General features: G+C 41.4%; 1 long non-coding RNA gene across 1 annotated transcript; it reads right to left on the reverse strand.

Moving 5' to 3' along the window:
* Positions 1 to 802: 802 nt before the first annotated feature.
* Positions 803 to 3,061, reverse strand: LOC132693186 (uncharacterized). The gene is made up of 2 exons (XR_009616637.1): positions 2,873 to 3,061; positions 803 to 1,269 (listed from the first exon to the last, which is right to left on the reverse strand). It is a non-coding gene; the product is annotated as an uncharacterized LOC132693186 (long non-coding RNA).
* Positions 3,062 to 22,579: the final 19,518 nt, after the last annotated feature.

Consider the following 22,579-nt stretch of genomic DNA (forward strand, 5'->3'; position numbering starts at 1 on the left):
AAAGGACTTAAGATAGCATGTGAGCCAATCGGTCAATTTCACACGTAATGCAATAGAGGCTTAGAAAAAAAGATGTACCCTTTTCCAATGTGGAAGGATAATTATTTACATATTTCACTAGTAAGCTTTGGCTAGATTATACTATGATTACAAACAACTCTAGCCCCCAGATCTTAGTGGCTTACAATAAAGATTTATTTTGACCTCATGTTGCACATCAGCTGTGGGTTGGCTCTAGCCCACAGCTCTGCATCAGCTGCAAGTTGTCTGAGGGTCTTTTTAATAAGAATCAAGGCTGAAGGAGCAGGCTCTCTTTGGAACATACTATTCTCATGGCACCGGGAAAAAGTAAGGGGAGCTAATGGAAACATAGGGTTATCATACCATGTCTGCTCATCTTCTATTGACCAAATCAGGTCTCAGGCTAAGCCTGACATCAGTGGGACAGAATATATATATATATATATATATATATATATATATATATATATTTCACAAGGGAGAATGGCAAACCACAGCAATGTGTGCAGATGTCTAACACTTTTGTAGAGAGAATGAATAACCGGAAACAGTAACACAATCTACCACACATATTAATCTGAGTTTCATTCATACTGGATTTTGCCTTTCCTAGTGAAGATGGGAGCCCAGCTGTTGCATTTGCTTGTCTCAGAAGGGTTCGCGTTGCCAAGGTAAAGCGTAGCTTGCTGGTTTTGATTTTAGAAAACCTAAGCTACTTGAGATGTCTCAGGGTAGGGGAAGGTGAGGAGGCGAGGGCCTTGGAGAGAAAAGAGAGAAGCTGTAAGAACAAGGGAGAGATTTTATTCTTGAAGCTTGAAAAGGGAAGAGCATTTGGTGGCAGGGGGTCAGAAGAGGTGAATACCTGGTCTCAAAAGTTGTAAGAATCTTCTCTCTGTCTCTCCCTCTCTGTCTGCCGCTCCCCCACTCGAACTGTCTCTGTCTCTCTCAAATAAATAAACTTGAAAAATTATTTTAAAAAAATCTGTGAGAATCACTTGAACTCTGCTACATCATGCGGGCTGGGGATAAGAAGACCTCACAGGAACGCGTTTCTGAGGTGTTCTTGGGGACGCCGAGGATACGAGCCTCAGTGAGAAGCCCGGCTTGGTTCAGGCTCTGTTCTCCATGTGCTCAAAGAACAAAAGGCTTCTCCAAAGGTTCTGGATGGTATGGGACCTCAAGGACCTGCACAGCTCCCCAGGACGTAAGGTAGAGGGGAAGCATCAGGCCATCAAAGTGACTATCAACCTAGTGGGATGGGGAGCAGAATACATGTGATTTAAAGAAATACAATAAGTAAGACATTTCTTCCATCTCATAGTGTGGATAGAAGTCATTCATCAAGATCTCACAGCTCGTAAGGGGCCAAACAATACTTGGTACTTTCATTTAAACAAACGGCCATCACTCTCTGTGCCAGGCAGAGAGTACTGGTTTGTTGGGCCTGCCATAACAAAGTACCACAAACTGTGTGGTTTAAACAACAGAAATTTATGGTCCCTTAGTTTTGAAGTCCGCAAGTCCAAGATCAAAGCAGGGCCATGCTCCCTCTGAAGGCACTGGGGAAGGATCTATTCCAGGCCTCTCTCCTAGTTACTGGTAATTCCTTGGCTTGTGACAGCATAACTCCAATCTTCACGTGGATATTCTCTGTTTGTGGATCTGTGTCCAAATTTCCCCTTTTTATAAGGACGCCAATCATACTGGATTAGGGGCGCACTCTTGCCCTTAATGACCTCATTGTAACCAATCACATCTGCAAGGACCCAATTTCCAAATAAGGCCACATTCACAGGGGTCAGGACTTCAACATATAAATTTGAGAGAAACACAATTAAAACTGTAATAATTTCTGAGAGGCGCTGGGGTATAATGCCACTGACCCAGTCACAGACCCCGATCTCATGGGGTCAACCGTTCAAGAGAGGGCAGATGCTGAGCCTGTCAGTGTGAGTAGGAGGCAGATTCCAGTTCTTTCCATTTCAACTTCCTGCCGTTCAGTCATTTGTGGGCTAGTTTCTAATTAAATAAACATCAACAACACTCTTAAGAGCCTTTACCGACACCTGGCAGCCTCTGGTACTATACACACCCACATCATCCTCTCCCCTGAGGAAAAACTCAACAGCTTTCCTCCTGTGATGTGGCTTTGGCCAAGGAACACATCCCATAGGAACCCTCTCAGAACAATGAAGTTAACGTATTCCTTGTTTCCTCAAGCTAATTGAGCGGCTGGTGTCGTATTTCTAAAAGCAGAAGAAAGCCAGCAAACTCAGGTGCCCTAATTCCCCCAGAAGCCACCCTGGAAGTGGTCAAGGTGGCCAGAGAACTGGGGATTATGTCTTCACAACTTTTGGGAAGTCTGTCTTTTTTTTTTTTTTTTTTTTTTTTTTTTTTTTTTTTTTTAATTTTTTTTTCAACGTTTTTTATTTATTTTTGGGACAGAGAGAGACAGAGCATGAACGGGGGAGGGGCAGAGAGAGAGGGAGACACAGAATCGGAAACAGGCTCCAGGCTCCGAGCCATCAGCCCAGAGCCTGACGCGGGGCTCCAACTCACAGACCGCGAGATCATGACCTGGCTGAAGTCGGACGCTTAACCGACTGCGCCACCCAGGCGCCCCTTGGGAAGTCTGTCTTGATGTGAGGTATCACTTCTCGCACTCAAGCTCATCCCGTACCAAGCATATACACACACGAGGCTCCCCTGAATTACCCCCTCCAACTCTGTTTCATTGCCTTTCTCACCCATGTAAAGAGAGAAGCAACTTCCTTGTGCAGATCGAGCCACGTGTGGGACTTAAGAGTAAGTTTTTGAGAGCCTGAAATTGAGAACGTGCAGTTTGGACTACCTGGCGAAGGATGATCCCAATACATTTCATGAATGTTCTCCCACTTTGCATCTTTCCTGCACCAAATGATAATTTTTCTCATGCAATGAAAAGCTCCTGAGATCAGCTGATTTATGTAGAATCTGGAATTAGACGGCTGTCAAATGCCTTCAAACATGTTAAAGACCATGACCTTGTCTTCCATGTCAGCACTTTCTTTAAAAAAAAAAAAAAAAAAAAAAAAATTAAGGTGAAATGAGATGGGATGGTCATCCCATAGCTACAGCTCTGGCTGGACATCTCAAACACCCCCACCCTGTCTGTTGCCTCCTTTTCTCCATGGTAGATCTCTCTTCAGGGTTCTAGAGTCAGGAAAACTGTCTGGTTCACCAGAAAGTGCCCTTGGCCAAAGGCCTTCTGCATCGTGAATCCGGTAAGGTTGCCCTGCCGCTCTGGCCCAGACACTGGCACCGTCCCTGGGCTATGAGGCCTGGCCTCGGACAAAGGATGGGTCATCAGCATGGCTATTCCTTCCCCTCTACCTCCTTCCCATCAGGGATAGCAACAACTGTTCTCTATAGCCATGTGTCCTGCCTTTTCCATAGCCTGGCGATCTAATTAAATAATCACGGGATCTACCTTTCAAGGTTCTGACTCAATTTGGGAATGCTCAAGTTCAAAGAAAGGCGTATCAGAGAGGCATCACAGCATGGACTGAGATCTTAGGCGTGGAACTAGACGACCTAGGTCTGAATTCTTTCTCGGCCACTTGCTACCTACATTAAGTCAAGTGATCTTGACCTGTCCTCTTGATCTGTCCTCTTACTCCTATGAATATTTTATAATACTAATAATATTAATATTAATTAATAATCAGAAATATTACTAATAATACCACATATGACTTCAACTTGGCCTAAGTGGGTTTGGGACTGTGGGTTTCTTTCTTTTTTTTTTTTTAAGTTGGAGTTTTTGTGACTATTTTTCCATGTTTGGGTGAGTTTCAGAGGAAAGGGAAAGAGAAAAATGTGTTTATTCCTCCATCCAATAACTGGCAGATTTTCTGATGACAATCTTCAAATTATCCCAAAGTTCTAGTAGAGAAGCTATATTTCAACTTCTCCAGTCAGTAACATTCTGTCCCTTGAACTTACCCCTCTTCTCCATAAAGGAGCCAACATTTTAAGCCACTGAGAGCATTTGGACCTGAGCATGACACTCTACCTGGAGGCTGCAGGGCCGATGGGCCCTGTGTGGGGAGAGAAGAGGTTGATATGACCGCATGGTTCAGAGAAATGGACTGAAGGAATAAACATTAAAATGACAATAATAATGACAGTGGCCATTAATTGAGCACCTAGTACGCACCAGACTCCATACTAGGGACTTCAAATGTATTGCCTCATTTAACTCTCCCCATTTTACAGGTGACAATATTGAGGCCCAGAGAAGTTAATAAACTTATCTAACCAAGCAATGAAATGGCAGAGTTGGGATTAGAACCTATAAGGCCTCTACCTCTTGCTCATAGATTTTCTATTTCCCAGCTCCCCTGTGAGCAGGAGTGAAAGAATCTGTCTCATTTGACCCTCAGGGATCAAGACTGCAGCTTGGCTCCCTGCCTTGGAAAAGTAAGCCTCTCTCACTGTCCCTCTTCATGAAAGCTGGTCAATTATGTGTATTCTCAAGCAGGTTTCTAGAAGAGAAATAAGCATTTGCCATATTTTGACTGCCCAGCATCTGAACACCTACCTCGAGTTCTACATTCGTGTGAGCCTACATGGAAAGCAGCCAGGATATGGGCTTACAATGAAACTGCAGCCATGGTTCACCTTTGCCTAAGATTTTGAGTCTAGAGCAGTGATTCCTAGGATAATTTATAACCCATCCTGGGGGCACCACTGGCAGCATTCATGGTCCAGTGGCACTCATACAACCGTAGTTGTGACAGCAGCTCCCTACCCCGCCTGTACCCGATGTGTGGTGGTCTAGCCTGGGCGACCATCCACTTCCCTTGGTGCTTGCCAGACCCTCCCTATTAATTCTGTTAGCCACCCCATATTCTACCTATAAGTTCCTCTTCTGCTTCTAATAGCTAGAGTTTGTTGCTCACAAGTACGGCAGAGGCTTGAACAATTGCAGACACCCAATGAATAGGGCCGGCTTCATCCAGCTTAGGAGGAGATAAACCTTGCTCTGAGATTCCTCAGCTGTGATGCATCTCCCCTGGCCTCATCAAAAAACAAAAAAGGGGGCGGCCTGGGTGGCTCAGTCAGTTAAGCATCTGACTTCGGCTCAGGTCATGATCTCGCGGTCGGTGATTTCGAGCCCCGCGTCAGGCTCTGTGCTGATGGCTCAGAGCCTGGAGCCTGTTTTGGATTTGGTGTCTCCCTCTTTCTCTCTCCTCCCCCGCTTGTGCTCTGTCTCTCTTCTCAAAAATAAATAAATGTTTTAAAAAAATTTTTTTAATTGTCATCCTTTACACATTCTAAATTGCTTACCCTTTCACTGTGCTGAGCTGTTCTTTAGAAGAACTGCAATGAAGTAAGAATAGATTTTGAGCAAGAAGTCAAGGACATATAGGTGGGCCAAAGCCAGACCATCTCGCTCATTGTAGACTAAGAATCCTCTCTATTAGCATTTTGATTTTAATTTGTTGATATAATGTTTCTTTAGGTTATTTGCCACAGCTGCATCTTGGAACACGTTTAAGCAAAGTCCAGTTAGCCATGGCCACATGAGGAAGTTTGGAAGGAGCCACAACCTTCCTGGACCTGACCCCTGGGGAAGGAGTTGGGGAAATGGCCTGATGTGGTAGAGAAAACCTGATAAACCAGGACGAGGCCCAATACAGGCAAACAGCGTGTTTAGTGTTGGGACTGGCTATGACTGACACGAGGTATGGTTATCCTTTCCTCAGTCATGGGGGATTCCTGATTCCCAGCAGGCAGCTATTAGATAAGCAATGCAGCAGGAAGCATAGAACCAACCCTTGAGTGGAGAAGAGGGTGAAGTTCAGGACTCATGTGAAGAACAATACAGGGTCTAGCTTCTAAAGAGACTACAGAACCCCAGGTTTTACAAAAGAGTGATACAGAGAAAGAGAAAACAGGGCAAATACCAGTCGTCAGACCTGGGCACAAAGGAAAGCAGAGTCACCAGCAAAAATGGATTTGCAGCCCATGGCTAAGGTCATTACCAGGAGAAGGAAAGCTGTAGGGCCAGGCCCACAAATGGAAGCCTCATGTTCAAACAGAAAAAAGGACATTGCAAAGACTAAACAATCAACTTGTAATACATCTTGCCTCATTCAGTCTTTTCCTACAAAATTTTATCGTATTAGACATCTGGAAAAAGCCTACAGGATGAGTTGGTCTTCATCCCATCTAAAGACCAGTAAGAAAAGCAGAAGCACTCCAAAAGCGCCATTTTCTTCAATTTGTTTTAGGAAAAGTTTCCAAAATTTCCTTTTGTATCTGACTCTACTCTTTATTTTCTACTTTTGTTTTATGTCTGACTCAGAACCCTCAACTTTGATTAAAATTTGTTCAAGTATACTTATGTTATGTGTATACTTATCAGTAGCCTCAAAGATATTCCTTATTTGCTTCAAGTTCAAAATGATGTCACTTTATTCAACAGTGTAGAGTTTACATATTGTATTTTAGGTTTTGGGGATTCGAAAATAAGTAAAATACAGCCCCACCTTTGGGAAACTTACTGTATTGTATACAGCTGCCTTTTTTCAAGACAAATCAATCCCAATTCCTACAAACTTATTCGAAAATTTTAAAAGGAGAGGAAATTGGCATAGGATAATGGAAAGATAAGGGGAAATGATAAAAGAGATAAGAAAACATGCAGGGATGAGCCCCATCACTCCTATTTCTGGGATTGGCTACCTCCCGGCACGAAAGACAAGGGCTACCATGGTGGGACACCTACTGGTCCACAGCACTCATTTCACACACACAAGGAAAGCCAGTGTGATCTACTCCTTGACTGAGTGACACAGTTTGTGTGTAATAAACTATTGCCCATATGACTTTTGCCTCACTTAATGACAATAAGAGCACCAAAAATACACATACACACATGGAAAACTTCTCACTACACACACACATAGATATGGAAAGATTTATAAATATAAAATCAAAGGCAAAAAATTATGTATTCCTCTTCTATGTATCAAAAAGTATTCAGAAACAAAAGTTCAAGGCAAATGATCACCAGCAACATAATAAGAGCTCTTATACATAGAAGGGCTCTGATAATTTGGGAATAAAAAAAAAAACTAACACAATAGCTAAATTGACACAAAAGATTACTAGAAATTCACAAAAGAAAAAACACAAATAGTAAACACGTATGGGAAAAAAGTTCAACCTCTTTAGTAAATAAATTAATTAACATCATAACAAAATTATTCAAATGAGATGCCAACTTGCCTTTTTTAGGCTAATATTTATACAAATCTCAACATAAGCCAGAGTGTGGTGATGTGGACATTCTCAGATACTACTGTAAAAGAGCATATTGGTATAGCCTGATTGGAGTTCCACTTTCTCAGGCAAGTCATAACCACTCTGGATCCCAATTTCCTTGTCTGTGTAATGAAGGAGAAGATCTCAAAGAACTATTTACACTGAAATGGTTGGGATTTATTACACCAGTTCTTAAGCTCCAAGTCAACAGAACGTTCCAGGGTGTTCTGTGACTGAAATCTAGCAACAGCTGTCTTCAGTCAAGCTAGTGGAGAGAATGTCCAAAATGATACATTTTCCTCCAACATTTCTTTTATGAGACCCTGGGCCCTTGCCAGAGTAAAAGTAGAACAAAACCAAACAACAAGAGGCAAGCAAACATGAACATGAACCCCTTGAAACAGTCCATCTTACTTAGTTCGACAGTTTTATGGGTGTTGTTTTTGTTGATGATGTTGCTTATGGACATATGTGTTTATAATTTGGTGTTAAAAGATCATATGGCTATACTTTCTGCTGATAAGCTGTTCCTACTTGATATGATGGGATTAAACATAAATATTTTATGCCATTCCACAGGAGTGTCATGATTTCTTCAGGTCTTTTCACTTCAAGCACTCATTCCTGCCTTCAGTAGGTATTTATTACATGCGACTCATTGTTCTGAGCTGGGGACACAATCATGAGCAAAACAAAGTCCCCATTCTCACAGAGCTTACATTCTTGTGGGAGAAAACAGACCATAAACAATAGAAGATAAATATCTAACATGATAGATGGTGATAAATAAAACAGAAGAGAAATTCAGCAGGGTAAGTAGAATGTGGAAATGAGATTGCTGTCATCTACAGGATGGTCAAGGAGGGTCTCACTAATAAGGGGATATTTGAGCAGAGTCCCAGAAGACAAAGGATAAGACATGCACTTATTTAAGGGAAGAATATTCTAATTAGAGGAAAGAGCAAGGGCAAAGGCCCCTAAGGTGGGAGCATGCTTAGCATGTTCAAAGAACAGCAAGGAGGCCTGTTTGAGCAGAAGAGAGAGAGTAAGGATGATGCTACTGTGTGATGAGGGCTGACAGGTAGTAGGGAGTGGCTTTATAGGTAGGGTGACCATACATCTTACCTGCCTAAGACAGTCTTGTTTATGTCCATTTTGGGGGATGATTCATAGTAACTCTCCTTTTTACTCTCAAACTGTCCCTGTTTGTAGGACAAGTTGTACAGTCACTCTACTTATGGACCGTTGTAGGGGTTTGGGCTTTTGTTCTAAGCAAAGGGAGAGACCATTGGAGGGTTTAAAGCGAAGAAGCAGCATGTTCTGACTTTTATTTAAAAGGAACAGGGCTTTGGTAGAAAGAGAGAGATCAGCTAGAGACGCCTGCAGTTTAAGCCAGGCAAGAAATAATGGCAGCTTAGGCTGGGATGTTAGTAGTGATGAAATGGTGGAACTCTGAATATGTTTTAGAGCCTACAAAAGATTTCACTGGAGAGTGAGAGAAAGAACAGAGTCGTGATGACTCCAGAGGAATGTGTTTGGAACCCCTAATTTATTATATGTTTGGTTTCCACAGAACCTTCACACATCATGGGTTTCGACTGCTTGGAGTTTAGATCTTGGCACACTCACCGTTGACGTGAACAAAACATTTGTCACCAAAAATAGAAAATCTGGTAAATAGAGATTATGGTCTGGGAACCCAAAGACCTACCAAATGAGGAATAATATACTTCTGGCATCTTTCTAGAGTCTGGAATCATAACTGGTACAGGCCCTACAGACAGTTCAAGGCTGTCCCAAGCCGTTGCTGATTCATATGGGTGCTATGGCTCAATGGACAGGTGCTTTGTAAGCTCTCTGATTCCAGAGCAAACCACTCTTCAGCTGTGAGAGAAAATGCTGTTTGCTGAATCTGGTTAATTCCTTTTGACTGCATCTGTAATTCTACACAGCCATTCTCCAGCAAAAGAAAATACATAGAGTAGATGATTTCTGCTTTGTGCTGGGATCTCAGTGATGATGAGTCTGCCCTGCCATTTAGGGCTGAGGGAAGATCACTGAAGACTTGGTTAGGTATGATATATACCTGATCTAAATCCCAAAACTATGAAAAGTATTGAATAGTGCTGAATAATTCAGAAACTTACTTAATCTGGAACTTGGATGCCGCATTGATGGTATTTTCTGAGCACTTTCTATAGAACCCTGTAGTGCTATTATTTGATTTTCCATTTAGCCAATAAGATACATGGTAAACACAGTCCTACCAGAGTAGCCTAAGTTATTGACCACTGCTGCTTCTCTCTCCATTTATTTCTTTGTGTTATTTCCATGAGAGATGTTTTATAGATTTCTTCAAAAAGATTTTTCACATTTTAAAAAATTTATTTATTTATTTATTTATTTATTTATTTATTTATTTATTTATAAGAGTGAGACTGGGGGAGGGGCAGAGAGAGAGGGAGAGAGAATCTCATGCAGGCTCAGAACTCACAGCACAGAGCCTGATGTGGGGCTTGAACTCACGAACCACAAGATAGTGACCTGAACTGAAATCAAGGGTCAGACACTTAATAGGCTAAGCCACCCAGGCACCCCTTCACATTCCTTTTTAAGTATATTGTGAGTATTTTATGGTTTTATTGCTATTGTGAATGGATCTGTTTCCCATTAATTTTTTTAACAGATGATTGATGCGTGAAGAAAAGCAACTGAGTTTTGTACTTATTTTTTCTCTACATTTTACTGACCATAGTTACACGTTTCCTTTTTTTTTTTTCAGCTGATCTTCTTGGATTTTTTCTGAATGAAAATATGTCATTGGAAAATAATCATGTTTATGTCTTCCTTTCCAACTTATTATATGTATTCCATTTTCTCCCATATTTCTTTGACTATAGTCTCCATAACAAGGTTAGATGCTACAGTAATGGGGGTGCACATTCCTGCCTTGTTTCATTTATAGAATTTCTTTATTAATTCACTATTTAATACAATGGTTACTATTGGTTTCTGCTATATACTCATTGGCATATCAAAAAAGCTTCTTTCTATTTCTAGTATAGTAAGAATTTATTAGCATTAACTGTTTTTTCTTTAATTTTTTAATGTTTATTTATTTTTGAGAGAGCAGGGGAGGGGCAGAGAGAGAGGCAGAAGCAGGCTCCAGGCTCTGAGCTGTCAGCACAGAGCCCGACGCGAGGCTCAAATCCACAAACTGTAAGATCATGACCTGAGCTGAAGTTGAACGTTTAACCGACTGAGCCACCCAGGTGCCCCAGGGTTTTAGAGCACCAACGGATATCACTCCACCTGTTCTCCACCTTGAGTCTAGAACCAGTTCTGAACACAAGAATCAGACTGATGCAGATTAAAACACCAGCTTAACTGGCAAGATTAATCAGAGAATGTGGCATAGATATGTGGACTCAGGTGGCTCCCTAATTGTTCACCTAGAAATAAATTCACCCAGGCAAATGTGGGTGATGGTAAGCCTCCTCCACAGAAGCACAGCTGCCCTGGTAAATATAATACCACATGGAGGAAAGCATTGCAGAAAGGAACCTCTCTGGCAAGTAAGCCCATCTAAAACAGAAAGATCTGAAGGGGCAGAGGCAAGAGATCTGTCTTTTCTTCAACATTCACCAGACATCCCCATGGGAGGAAAATACAGAGAGAGGACAGACACAATGCTATTAGAAATTCCTTTATGGACAGATGAGGTCCACTGAATAGAGGTCTCCCTCGCAAAGATGGCTAGTCAATTTTGCCCAAAGATCATTAGGCATCAGTATTAGTTATCTACTGCAGCGTAACAAATTACCACCAAGTTAGCCACTTAACACAAGATACATTTACTGTCTCACAGTTTCTGTGAATCAGGAAATCTAGGCATGGCTTAGCTGAGTCCTCTATTAAGGGTCTATTACACATTCAAGGCGTTGGTCAGGGCTAGGGTCTCATGTGAAGCCTTAACTGAGGGAAAGATTTGCTTCCAAGCTCACTTACATGGCTGTTGGCAGGAATTGGGTCATTTGGGGACTGTTGAACTGTGACTGTTGAACAATTCCTAGCTGGCTCTTGGCCAGAGTTCCTTGCCACGTGGGCCTCCCCAACATGGCAACTTGCTTTATCAAAGCCAGCAAGGGAGTGAGTCTACTACTAAGGGGGAAGTCAGAATCTTATAATTTAGTCAAATAAATGACATCCCCCTCAATGCTGCTAAAGGGTTGTTAGAAGCAAGTCATTCAAGGGGAGGGGACACCAAGTGAACACCAGAAGGCAGGGATCAGTGGGGGGAGTCTGGGATGTTGCCTAGCAGAGGCACCTATGAATTAAGACACAACTAATATATTTCTTAATTTTGAACTGTCCTCAAATTCCTGAAAGGAAAGTTGCTTGAATCATGACACGTTATTCCTTTGACTTCTAGATTAGATTGCCAGTATTGTAGATAAGATATTTACATGTATATTTGTGATGTATTTGGTCTACAACTTTTGCCAATTTAGTGGGTTTGGAATCTGGATTTCTCATCCTTAACATTGTATATATACGTCTTCTGAAGTGTTTTCCTGGCCACATTTACCAGAAGTTTGTCTCTTTTGACATTTAAAAAAACCTGTCTGTATGGTTTTATCAATCTTAAATGTTTTTGTTGTCTAATTCTTTATTGGTTTATTTTTCTAACTTTATTTTGGTCATTTTTTATAACTTTTTGAGTTAAGTGTGCTAATTTTCCATTTTTCTTGTTTGATCACAAGATAATTTAAAGCTGTGAATTTTTCGTGAGTATGGCTTTGGATGTAGCAATACCTACAGATTCCGATGAGTGCTATTTCACTTTTATAATTTCTGAGTAGTCTGGATTTTAGATTTGATTTCCTTATTTACTCAAGAGGTATGATAAAAATAGTTTTGCTTCAATTTTTAAGTCACTAGACCGTCTTTGTTATCTTCTAATAGGCAATTGCCAGTTTATTATATTATAATCAAATAATATATCCTGGAATAGTACTAATTTTTGCATTTTATTTAGATTCTCTTTGTGGCTTAGTACGTGATCAACTTTTGCAAATATTCATTTGGAGATTTGGAAAAACTGTAAAGACCAAAATTTTATATGTCTACAATTAAGTTTATTATATATTCAAAACATTTATGGTCTTATTTCTTTTTAAACTACTTAATCTGTTTAACACTGGAAGAGTAATTTTAAAATCTACCACTAATTCTGAAATCTATTAAATTCTCATAAGCTTTCTAATAGTGTCATTGCATAAAATTAATATACGTTATATACAAATATACAAAAATATACATTTTTGCTATGTTAGTGTAAAAAGCTTTATGATTATGATGGGTTTTGTGTGTTTGTATCTTTTGTTATTTATAATTATCATATAGTCCCGTTTAGATCCTTTTGTTGTTAGTTTTACCTTGTGTGATAATCTTACCATTCTGCTGTATTTTTTATCATTCTAGTATACCTTTGCCCATCCCTTTATTTTAAACCTTCGTATGACTTACTTTTTAAGTCAATCTTATAACAGATATGCAGCTAAATCGTTTCTGAAACAATCTAAGAGTCTTTGTCTTGACAGATTTTAACCTATTCATGTTGACTGAGTGTACTTACTTAACGTTGCTAGAAATGTAGTACACATGTCTTGGACACACGAGGGTGGTGGGCTCGTATATTCCATAAGGGTTTTCTCCCTTGTTCCTATTATCTAGAGCTGATCCTGCAGAAAATGATCAGCTTTGTGCTGAATAAACATAGGACCTTGGTGAACTTCTTGGGGCAACAAAACTGGGTTGTTAACTGCCTCAACTTAGGTCGATTACTGGCATCGTATACTTAAATGAAATGGAGGCAAACAGTAGAGGTCTGAGAGCTGTTCTCTGCATTGCAAAAACTACATTGACAATATTTCGGTACTTTCAGCTCTTCTGCGGTGACGACGAACGTGGCAGCAATGTTGTCCCTCTAGCAATGCCCGTCCTATAGCAACGCGGTCCAGTACCTGTAGGGTACTGGAGTACAAAGGAATACTGAGAAAGCTGCATTTGTCAATTCTGTCTTTCCTTTAACATGGAGATAGCATCCTTGCTCAAGGGATAGTATCCTTGAAGTTAATCTCAACAAATCCCCAGGTCTCCAGAAAACTTTTGCATTCTTCATCACCCGAACTTCTTTAGTAATTGGACAGAAGTCCATGCTGTGCACTTTGGAAGCTCTGGTGTTTCCCTATGCTGTTAATATAAGAATTTAAACTAGAAGAAAGACAAGGTGACTGTATTGAAAGGAAATAGATGGATTGGATAACAGTCCTCTTTCGGTCTGCCTGGGGTATGCTAAATAAAATCAGAGAAAGAAAAAAATGGCATGGTGTTATCCCATGCCCAACTCTGCCCCTGTAAAAACTACTTGAAAGAAGCTTCTACAAATGTGGAATCCTAAGTAAGAAATGAGACAGCCTTGCAGTGTCTTTGGAAGAATAAAAGGTAAAGTTTGCTTTACTGTACAGTTACTAAGGGTGATAATGTAGGAAGGAAAGATGAGGAGTTTTAAAATGATATTTTTAAGTTCATACATAATTTCTCACTTTTGTAACTACATCCAGGCACTTAAGCAGGTGAGGTGTTAAACGATTTTATGTATATTCTACGACTGGACAAGTATATAAATACATGAGGACAGGATTCTCACTGTCAGAGGAAAAGGTTACAAATGAGAAAGGAGGGGTTTGGACTGGAACTAGAGGTAATATATACTTATGGTTTTTAATATGTGCACAGATAGGTAGAAATGGAAACAGAGGGGCACCTGGGTGGCTCATTCAGTTAAGCGTCCAACACTTGATTTCAGCTCAGGTCATGATCTCACGGTCCATGAGATCGAGCCCTGGGTCGGGCTCTGTGCTGAACATGGAGACTGTGTGGGATTCTCTCCCTCCTTCTCTATCTGCCCCTTTCCCACTTGTGTGTGTGCACATGCACTTTCTCTCTGTCTCTCCCTAAATAAATAAATATTAAAACAAAACAAAACATAAACAGATGTGTGTCCAAAATACATATATTTCTTATCTCTGCCCACCGTGAGAGCCCAAATGGAATGACACCCCAAAAGCAATGAGAACAATTAGCTACAAGATCTTAGATTCAAAAATAGATTCAAAATACCATTCTCCAAGGAAAGGAACAGACTTCCTTGAGTAACTGGCTAATTCCAGGGCTGGGGCAGCAGAAGGACAAAATGAGCCATATGTCAGAAAGTAAGAAAGTGCCCAAAGAATGGTAGGAACATGTCAAAAGGACACAGGAACCTCTTTGAAGGGGCACCCAATGGCCAAATCTGGGGGTAACTTGAACAAGAAAATAAACCACAATGGTGATGGATTATATAAATCATAGAAGAAAATAAGAATCATGAACCTATGCTGATATAAATAAACAATTTTACAATAAATAAATAAGGGAGAAGAGGAAGCTCTTCCTTATTGTGTAATTTCAAGTAATAAACAGAGAAGGAATGATAAAATTAAACACATCCTGGGACGCCTGTGTGGCTCAGTTGGTTAAGCGGCCGACTTCAGCTCAGGTCATGATCTCTCAGTTCATGGGTTGGAGCCCTGCGTTGGGCTCTGTGCTGACAGCTCAGAGCCTGGAGCCTGCTTCCAATTCTGTGTTTCCCTCTCTCTGCCCCCACCCCCACTCACACTCTGTCTCTCTCTGTCTCAAAAATAAATAAAAAAAATTAAAAAAAATTAAAAGCATCCCTGTGATAATAGCTTCAGGTAAGCATCATAAGGATGCTGAAAGTAGTGAGTATCAAGGTATCTCCTCATAAGATGGAAAAAATAGGGGAAAAGGAACCACACTGAAGGAGTCTGGCAGACATCCTCTTAACCAAGTAATCAAAGTGGACCTTACCAGTAATGGGACATATCAACATCCTGATATATGCATGAAAACGCACAACCTGAATCTAATCATGAGGGACCATCAGACTAACCCAAACTGAGGGATATTCTGCAAAATAACTAGCCTATCATCTTCAAAAGTGTCAAGGTCATGAAAGACAAAACAGAAAAAGTTGAGGAACCACTTCAGATTAAAGGAAACCAAGGAGAGGAAAACTAAATGCCAGGTGAGCTTCTTGATTGGATCCTGGACCAGGGAAAAGAACATGAATGGGACAACTGGCAAAATGGGAATGTCTGAAGATTAGGTAATGACATTGTGTCAGTGTTAATTGCCTGATCTTGATCACTGTGGCCATGTAAGATGTTGAATTTGGGGGGCTTTGGGTAAGGGATATATAGTACTTCGAAATAATTTCATTTCAAAATGAAAGTTAAAAAAAGAGAAAAAAGTCCTCCAGGCAATACTTTCCTGTAGACAATGTGTTCTTGCGACCTTGCCCTCTCCTTGTGGTTTTGAGCCCGGGAGTTTGTTGGGCTGTGATCCCCCCATACCTGATAGCACATATGACCGTAGTTGAGGCTTCCAGAAGCCGAGAGTCTAGACAAGGTGATACTACACCACAGACACGGTCACGGTCATAGCCATGGGGCAATTAAATGAACTCAGAAGTTCCTGTACTGGTGAAGCCACGGAGAAAAGGAAAGTTAGAAGCCTATAGAAAGGGACAAACAAAAGTCTTATCTTTTTTCCTCAGTGTATTTTCTTTTTGCTTTCTGGCCGCATTGAACTAAACCTAGGCGAGGTCCAGTCTCTTCAAAATACGGGCTGACATAAGAAGACGTGTTTCTCATACTAGATTCAGGCCTCTAGTGAAAGCTTCTGAGAATGGTGAGGGACAGGGGGTTGGGGAGGGACAGGCTATGGCTTACAGGCTCTCCTCCCCAACTTGGGGAAACTCTGCTGGCCAAAACCTGTAGCTGGACAGACAAACGCTCAAGTGCTCTCTGAAAGGAGCCCAAGAATCCAGCCTTCAGTAAGGAATGAAACTGACTCTGGTTCGCAGGCATCCTCAGGGAGCCTCCAAAGACCAGAAGGAGTCCTGACAGGGAGAGCCCAAGAGCCAAGCGTGGACCTCCTCTCTCCCCAGGCATCTTGCTGCCCGTGTCCACTTCTCCTGCAAGACTGCTTCTCTGCTGCAATTTAGAGGTTCCAGAAGTTTATTCTTTGTATTCGCATTCCTTGAACGCCTGGTCAACCCAGTTCATCTAAATGAAAATTATTTTAATTTAGACCCAATACTTGACATTTCTTTACAAAGGTTGTTTTGGCTGTGGGTTCAATTCACACTAACTCTGTTAGATTTATTCTAATCTCCTTGGCTACATGGAAAAATCCAGGGTGCACCAATTCCCCTCCGAATCATTGAGAGACTATAGGTACGATAATTCATGGTAGCTACTCTATAGGTAACACTAGGAATAGTTATGTTTTATCAGTGTGAAATAAGCAGCCACGGGTCCCCTTACACATTTCTTGCATTTTTAATATAACTAACGCTGCAAAGTGGGTCTGGTGGAAGGAATCCCTGCTGTATTCGTTTTCTGCTACAGATATGGAAAATCATTAGATTTGTGCGGGGGCAGGACATCCTCTCTTTCTGTTTAGCCCTTCAGACACTGTGTGTGCCTGGAATCTCAAACAGATGAGATGCCTCCCTAATGATCCAGGTGCTCCGACTGGAGGCTTCATACAACCTCTGAAGGAAAATATGCACGACTCCTGAGTGGTGCTAAGGGGATGCCATTTGCACCGACTTCTAAATTTTCCTGCAGGTGGGGAGTCAAAATGGCAATCGGTAAATTTAAATTTTAATTCGAACCCCTCTTCTACCCACTCTAAACTTCCTCTCGAGACAAGCCGCTTGGTCATCTGCATGCGTGACAAGTTCCCCACTCCTGCTGCCAGATGCTGCTTTGCTACTGAGTGAAAAATGTGTTTAAAATTAAACCTTTTTTTTTTCCTTAAAAAAAAAAATCCAAGACACTAAGATAGGGTACTTTTTCCCAAAAGGACTGGCACAAATGGAGAGTTTTTAATGAATACTGATAAGTCTGAGTGCGAAATGAAACATTAACAGCCATGTAAGCCAGTGACAGATGTTGCAACCCAATATAATGCAGCCTCAAATGCCACGGGCATCCCTCCCAATAGAATTAGAGAGCAGAGCTGCTCGTTAACATAGAAAACATCTCCCCTCTTTCTTCCACTTGGAAGGAGCCACTCGGTTTCTTCCATACCAGACTGGTTGTTTTAAACACTAGTTACAATGTATTGTCTTGGCATGGGCTCTCGGGGCAGGGGGAGCCTTACCGTTGAATTTTATTCATATAAATCTCATTACTGTTTAATTATTTTGCAGCAAAACCCAAATTTGAAGACAGCACTAAAATACACAAGCAATTCTAATTTATATTCTAAGATACAGCAAAATGACAGAAAGCCAGAGAAATAGCATTTTTAAAGTCTCGACCACCTAAACCAGGCAGCATTCATAGAAATGAGGCGAATGAGAGCTAAGAAGACACTGTAGGTAAATGCTTTGCTTGGTGTTCACCAATCCGTAGAAAGGTAAATACTTTTCTCGGTAGTCACCAATTGGTGGCAAAACCCGCCTTAGAACTGGAAGTTCTGGGAGCATCTGGGTGGCTCAGTGGGTTAAGCGTCCCACTCTCGATTTTGGCTCAGGTCATGATCTCATTGTTCATAAGTAGCTCTGCACTGACAATGTGGAGCCTGCTTGGGATTCTCTCTCTCTCTCTCTCTCTCTCTCTCTCTCTCTCTCTCTCTTTCTCTCTCTCTCTCTCTCTCCCTTTCTCTCTGCTCCCTCCCACTCGCTTCGCTCAAAATAAATATTTTGAGCACTTTCGCTCAAAATAAATAAATAAACTTAAAAAGAGGGAAAAAAAGAACTGGAAGTTCTGGAAAACTTGGCCAGAACAGAGAACAGAAGGGTAGGGGGCAGTGGAACAAGATGTTCTTTGCCATGGTGAGATCATAAAGTCCTCTGATAGTCCATAGTTTAGATGGGTTGATTCTATTTCTCATCTCTCCTGGCAATGTTACTTTAGAGAACTAACATTGTGAATCTGAATGTAACGATGTCAGATGTAAACCTCCTTTTTCACTGGAGCCATAATTTACACATATATCAAAAATATAAATAAAAAAATAAGGATCCTATGATTTAAAAAAAAAATACGACCTACTTTGGAGAATCTCAAAATGCAAGGACAGTACAAGTTAGGACAGGTTAGTGAGGAGGCCTATTTATCTGCAATCACAAAAGGAACTCTCTTAGACATTTTCTTGGTTGTTTTCTTACAATTGGCTATTTGAACTTGACTTGGGGAACCGTGGGTCTGGAGGCACAACGGGAAAGAGCACTGGAAAACCAGAGCATTCCAAAACACTGGAAAAGCAAAAGGGTAGACAAATTTGTATTTCAATGATTTCTAACTTGACTTTTAATATTATGCCATGCTATGTGTTTTCTTCATGGCATTTATCACAATCTGTAACCATTCAATTCATTTATTAGTCAGCTTATTACCCTCCTCTCAGATGCAAGCCTTGTTCAGTGCTCTAAAACCAGAGCTTCACCCAGAACCTGAGGTGTGGCACACAGGCACTCAGAGATGCCTTGTAACAAATAAATAAGTATGTGAACGAAGGAAATTCATAATCAATAAACCAGTACAGAATCAATAAGGAATCACTGAGTAAGTACATCAATAGAAAATAAGATTTGATTTTTAAAATTTAATGTTCTTTTATTGCAGGCATTCCTACCATATAAAGGCCAAGTGGCCTCTAATGTTCTGTAACTAAGTGACACCATCTTGAATGTCTCCCATAGATCATGGGACCTATGACATGGGTACACCCATCACCAACACAAGTCTTTAAGGACTGTTGGTTCTGTTTTCAGTCTTGTCTACTCTGGAATGATCCATAGGCTTCATAGGCTATTTTTTTTTTTCTGAAGCTTCTGTCAGAATGATAAAGGCTCCTAAGTTAACATTTTGGACTGAGTCACTGAGATACAAGCAAGAACATTTTATATACCTTCTTATTCTCAATTAGCTGAGGAAGCACTTCTTAAAAGTCTGTGGGGGAGAAATTACTCCTCAGAAGCCAGCTGGAAGTGAAGAGAAAGTTGTCTAAGAAAAGTATGGGTTGTCAGCAAAAGACAGAAGTTATATGACGGAAGTTTAAGTTTTTATGCTATTATTGTAACCTCTTTTTACAAGTAGGAACTTGAAAGGGATTTGAGTGAAGACATTGGGGCAGCTTGTGTAATGAGGGTGCCTGAGACACCAGTCACTCTGAGGCAAGTCCCAGACTATCCCCAGTTCTGATTTGGTCACTCTGAGCCACTTCCTAAAAGGCATCTGTAGCCTCCGCCGCCATCGAGAAGGCTACAGTCCTCTTGGCCCCGAAAAGCTGGAAGGTGCCAGAGTGTGTTCAGGCCCCTGGAAGGAGAGGCCACAGGAGGGTCTGTGTCAACACTGCAGGGAGCATTAGGGCTCTAAAGAAAAGAGAAGCATTCCGGGGGCTGATGCATTTGGGAATAAAGAGGAAAATTAGTGCAATGCCGGACCGTTCAGGCTAGAAAAGACTTTCATTTAATAAAAGAGTAGCTGGGACGCAGAGAAGTAAAGTGGCTTGTATAAGATGAAATCATGGTAGAAAAATAGTTGGCAGGCGGGATATAGATCTTAAGAGGATAGAAACATGGGCCGCCTGGTGGCTCAGTCAGTTAAGCATCTGACTTCAGCTCAGGTCATGATCTTGTGGTTCGTGGGTTCAAGCCCCCTGTGGGGTTCTGCACTGACAGCTCGGAGCCTGGAACCTGCTTCCGGATTCTCTGTCTCCCAGTCTCTCTCCACCCCTCCCCCACTTGTGCACACACACTCTTTCTCTCTCTCTCTCTCTCTCTCTCTCTCTGTCTTGAAAATAAATAAATAAACATTTAAAAAAATAATAGGATACAAACAGAAGGTCATGTTTGATTGTGAAACAGACTTGTCAAATCCTCCTGTCCAGTTGAGATTGTTCAGGAAGCCCTTAGCCTAAAAACTGTTCTCTTTCTGGAACAGACTATCCCTGTGCCGCTACAGCACAAACAGAAAGGAGACAAAAAGAAAATAACACTGCAGCAAGTACACAGGAGAAGTTCTGGCATGTGCACCGATCGGAGGGGGAGTAAATTATAGAAAGCTGTCTCTAGAGTATTCGAAATATAGTTAATGAACCCAAGGACATTCCATTCTAAACTTGATTCAACTGTGCTCAGATGCAGGGGAGTTTTTGCAGTTAGTAGGAACGCTCTGGTAATGTCAGTGAGAGCATTCTGACTCCAACCTGCGTGGAACAGAGAGGAGGTGTAGCAGTGACAGAAAACTGTGACAATCAAGAGGAAGGTCCAGATGGACGTGACATTGCCTTCAGCCACTGCAGGCTAAGGGTTTCACAGCAGTGCCCAGCGCCTAGGTCTGTCACCTGCACAGCCGTGGATCCCAGGGTGCTTTGATGAGCATTGGTTATGCACATATAGTGGCGAAGGGCGCTGCTAAATTGTGTAGACATCATTCCCTACCAGGCTTCTGTTGTTCTCAACTAATCCATTTAGAGGGTCCCTGATGTCTGAAAATTTTTGGTAAAGGTAAGAATTAAATTTTCTGGGTTTGTCAACATTAAATCTTACCAACTCACAAGACTGGGGGACCCAGGTGGGATATCCCAATGGAGAAGCACACCTCACAGGGATGTGTCTGAGGAAGGGCGATCCACCCTGAGCGTACTGCACATGACTCATGCTTCTCTGAGGCTCTAGAAAGAGTCAGAGAGGGGCCTCTGGGTGGCTCAGTTGGTTAAGCGTCTGACTCTTGATTTCGGCTAAGGTCATGATCTCATAGTTGGTGAGGCCAAGCCCTGAGTCGGGCTCAGTCTGACAGTGCAGAGCCTGCTTGGGATTCTCTCTCTCCCCCTCTCTGCCCCTCCCCTGCTTGTGTTCTTCTCTCTCTCTCTCTCTCTCTCTCTCTCTCTCTCACTCTCAAAAAATAAATACAATTTTTTAAAAAAAGGAGTCAGAGAAACCTGTCAGGGCAGAAATTTACATCCAGAAAAAGCACGAGTGTGGGGATTGGGCAGACTTGGGTCAGAACCCTAAGTTCTACAAAGAAGTGACTGTCCTGGCCTTTAAGTTCAATGACCTTCTCTTTCCTTATCTGTGTAATAGGAACAAGAAAGAGCCTAAATGTCCATCGACTGATGAATGGATAAAGAAGCTGTGGTTTATATATACAATGGAATACTACTTGGCAATGAGAAAGAATGAAATCTGGCCATTTGCAGCAATGTGGGTGGAACTGGAAGGTATTATGCTGAATGAAATAAGTCAGTCACAGAAGGACAGATATCATATGTTTTCACTCATATGTAGATCTTGAGAAACTTAACAGAAGACCATGGGGGAAGGGAAGGGGAAAAATAGATACAAACAGAGAGGGAGGGAGACAAAACACAAGAGACTCTTAATACAGAGAAGAACAAACAGAAGGTGGACGGAGGGGGGGTAGTTTGGAAATAGGAAAAATGGGTGATGGGCATTGAGGAGGTCACTTTTTGGGATGAGGACTGGGTATTGTATGTAAGCCAATTTGACAATAAATTATATTTAAAAAAAAGTAAAATTAGTCTTAGCATAGCACCTGGCCACATGGTAGGTAAAATTTACCATCCCAACCCTTAAAAAAAATTTTTTTTAACATTTATTCATTTTTGAGAGACACAGAAAGGCAGTGTGAGTGGGGGAGGGGCAGAGAGAGGGAGACACAGAATCCGAAGCAGGCTCCAGGCTCCAAACTGTCAGCACAGAGCCCGACACAGGGCTGGAACCCAGATCATGACCTGAGCTGAAGTCCGATGTTTAACCGCCTGAGCCACCCAGTCCACCCACTCCAAAACTCTTTCCATCTTGAAAAAGTGAACTTCTATACCCATAAATACATCCCCATTTCCCCCTTCCCCCAAACGTTTTAACTGAAAAAGGACAAATCAAAAAGTAAGAACTTCAACCACGACACTGAACAAGTACTAAGAATCAAGTTTATCTAATGAACTCAACTCCAGATTTAAAAAATATAGACATCAGAAGTTGTTCAACAATTAGCAGTTCGTGAAGGAACACGCGGTAAGTTAAAGTGTATGGGAAGATTGAGCTGGTAAAAGTCCATTTTAAAAACATTACAAG

This window comes from Panthera onca, chromosome B1 (assembly GCF_046562875.1).
Source record: "Panthera onca isolate mPanOnc1 chromosome B1, mPanOnc1 haplotype 2, whole genome shotgun sequence".
Taxonomy (NCBI): domain Eukaryota; kingdom Metazoa; phylum Chordata; class Mammalia; order Carnivora; family Felidae; genus Panthera; species Panthera onca.